Source organism: Nicotiana tabacum, chromosome 9, assembly GCF_000715075.1.
Source record: "Nicotiana tabacum cultivar K326 chromosome 9, ASM71507v2, whole genome shotgun sequence".
Taxonomy (NCBI): Eukaryota; Viridiplantae; Streptophyta; class Magnoliopsida; order Solanales; family Solanaceae; genus Nicotiana; species Nicotiana tabacum.
Window position 1 is genome coordinate 26,305,046 of NC_134088.1, and position 3,686 is coordinate 26,308,731.

The window sequence follows — 3,686 nt, forward strand, 5'->3', positions numbered from 1 at the left end:
CATGCACATGTTTTTGTGTGCAGATCCAAGTACGAGCTATCAGCCTCGGGGTTAGTGTGTGCTGCTGATTTTAGGAGACTTCAAGGTACTACTGCTTGCGTCCGCAGATCTTCGGAGTCCCCTTCTACTCCCTCGCCTAGAGATTTTCTTTTATTATCTTCAGACTTTTGTATAGAGCTACATAGATTATAGCAGCTTGTGACTTAGTGATATTCCGGGTCTTGGGAAAAATTATTTTATATATACTGAGTGGTACTCCTCTTGGCTATTTATAATATGCTGTTTATCTTTAAAAATGTTGTGTTTTCTTTATATTTTTCACAATATTAGGCTTAACTAGTCGTAAAGACTAGGTGCCATCACGACACCTTACAGAGGGTTAATTTGGGTTGTGACACCAGTCGGGTTCTTGCGTGTGTTGTGGCCCAGTCTTTACTATTTGAGAAGATCAAGGCTCGCTAGTTTGATGATCCACACTTAATGGTTCTTCGAGAAATGGTACTACGAGGTGGTGCCAAGGAAGTTACTATTGGCGCAGATGGTGTTCTGCGACTCCAGGATCATTTATATGTTCCTAATGTGGATGGACTGAGGAAAAGGATCCTAGAGGAGGCACACAATTCTCGGTATTCTATTCATCCAGGTGCTACGGAGATGTATCATGACCTGAGGCAACATTATTGGTGGCGACGAATGAAAAAGGACATAGTTGAGTATGTAGCTAGGTGTCTAAATTGCTAACAAGTTAAATATGAAAACCAGAGGCCAGGTGGCCTACTTCAGCAGATGTCTATACCGGAGTGAAAATGGGAACGCATTACTATGGACTTTGTAGTTAGGTTGTCGCGGACCTTGCGGAAGTTTGATGCAGTTTGGGTCATTGTCGACAGGTTGACCAAGTTGGTACACTTTATTCCAGTTGTGACTACGTATACTTCAGAGAGGTTGGACCATATTTATATTCAGGAGATAGTTCGGTTGCACGGTGTGCCAATTTCCATCATATCAGATAGAGGCCCTCAATTTACTTCACATTTCTGGAGGTTAGTATAGAGTGAATTGAGGACCCGCATAGAACTCAGCACAACCTTTCATCCACAGACTGACGGGCAGTCGGAGCGGACAATTCAGATTTTAGAGGATATGTTCAGGTCATGTGTGATCTACTTTAGAGGTCAGTGGGATCATTTCTTGCCTTTATCCGAGTTTGCTTATAACAACAGTTACCAATCCAGCATCGAGATGGCTCCATTTGAGGCTTTATATGGTCGGCGATATCGTTCGCCCATCGAATGGTTTGAGCCCGGTGAGGCTAAGTTATATGGTACTGATTTGGTGAAGGATGCCTTGGAAAAGGTAAAGTTGATTCAGGAGCGACTTCGTACAGCACAGTCCAGACAGAAGAGTTACGCGGATCAGAAAGCGCGTGATTTATCATTTATAGTGGGTGAAAAAGTTCTCTTGAAGGTTTCGCCAATGAAGGGAATCATGAGATTTGGGAAGAAGGGCAAGTTGAGCCCAAGGTTTATAGGACTATTTGAGGGGTTGAGACGAGTTGGGGAGTTTACTTATGAGCTTGCCTTACCTCCCAGTCTATCAGGAGTTCATCAGGTTTTCCACGTATCTATGCTCCGGAAGTATCATGCCGACTGTCACATGTGTTAGACTTCAGTACAATTCAGCTAGATACAAGCTTGGGTTATGAAGAGGAGCCAATTGCCATTGTTGATAGACAGGTTCGCCAGTTGATGTCTAAGAAGATTTCTGCAGTAAAAGTCCAGTGGAGGGTCCAACCAGTCGAGGAAGTCACTTGGGAGGCCGAGGAAGACATGCAGAGCAGATATCCAAACTTATTTAGCACCCCAGGTACAATTCTAAACCCGTTCGAGGACGAACATTTAATTAATAGGTGGAGAATGTAATGACTCAACATGTCATTTTGACTTTCAGAATCCCGTTCCCCAATTTACTGCTCAATTTATGCTTTATAATTATTACGCGACTAACCGGAGTGGTTATTTCGCGTCAGGTGAGGTTTTTAGAATGGATTGGAACACTTAGTTCCAAAGTTTAAAACTTAAGTTGAAAGATTGGCTGGATGTCGACCTATGTGTAAACGATCCCAGAATAGAATTTTGATGATTCCAACAGCTCCGTATGGTGATTTTGGACATAGGAGCGAGTTCGGAATTTTATTTGGAAGTCCGTTGTTAAATTAGGCTTAAAATGGCTAAAACAAGAATTTAAGTTTGGAAGTTTGATCAGGGAGTTGACTTTTTGATATCGGGGTCGGAATCCAGTTCCGAAAATTTTCATAGCCCCGTTATGTCATTTATGACTTGTGTGCAAAATTTGAGATCAATCGGACTTGATAGGTTTCGACATCGAATGTAGAATTTAGAAATTTTAAGTTTCATTAAGCTTGAATTGGAGTATGATTCATGGTTTTAGCATTGTTTGATGTGATTTGAGGTTTCGACTAAGTTCGTATGATATTATAGGACTTGTTGGTGTATTTGGTTGAGATCCCGAGGGACTCAGGTGAGTTTCGGATGGTTAACGGATCATTTTTGGCCTTTGGGAGATAACTGATAGTTGCTGGTAGTTTTCTTCTGGTTTTCTTATACCCGATCGCATAAGTTCATTCGCGGTCGCGTAAGCTAATTTGGGGCTATGGGAGTTTGTTATCCTCGAACGCATGAAGAAGGTCGCGATCGCTTAGAGTAATTGGAGAAGAAGTGGAGGTCACGCGTTTGTGCTTCGCGATTGCGTGGATGAGTTCGCGATCGTGTAGGCCTGTGAGTTTGAGCTTCGCGATCGCGTGGACAAGTCCACGATCGTGTAGGGTTAATTTAGGCAGTGGGAGAATGTTTCATCGCGATCGTGTGGACAAGTCCGCGATCGCGTAGAGCAAATGACTGGGCAGAGAGTTTAAGTTCTGAAAATGAGACTTTCATTTTTACCGATTTGGAGCTCGGATTGAGGTGATATTTGGGAGATTTTCAGAAAAATAATGGGGTAAGTGTTCTTAACTCAATATTGGTTTAATTACCCGAATCCATCATTATTTTTATCATTTAATTGGTGAATTAAGTTGAAAAAGTTTGAAAACCCTCTTGGATAAATTTGATGATTTGAGGGCTGAATTGTTATCAGAATTTAGTAATTTTGCTATGGGTAGACTCATGGTTGAATGGGCGTTCATATTTCGTAACTTTCACCGGATTCCGAGACGTGGGCCGCACAAGCAATTTTTGAGTTAATTTCGGATTCTTATTGAAAAATATAGTATTTTCTTATGAAATTGATTCCTATAATATTTGGTGACTGTATCGAATTATTTTGGCTAGATTCGAGCCATTCAGAGTTGGATAATCGAGAAAAAGGCCTGCTAGTGGATTAAATTGGAGCAAGTCGAGGTAAGTCTCTTGTCTAACCTTGTAAGGGAGAATTTACCCCATAAGTGATTTAAATTAATAATTGTTGCTAATTGTGGGGGCTACGTACACACTAGGTGACGAGAGTCTGTGCGTAGCTACTATTTATGTTAAAGTCCGGGTAGTTTAGGACTCAAATCATGAATTACATGTGTTAATTGTATTCTTTATTTAATTAATATATTTGGACTATATTGTGAATTGCTAGGGAAGATAGTAAAAGATTGAAATCTCATATACTTGAATTTT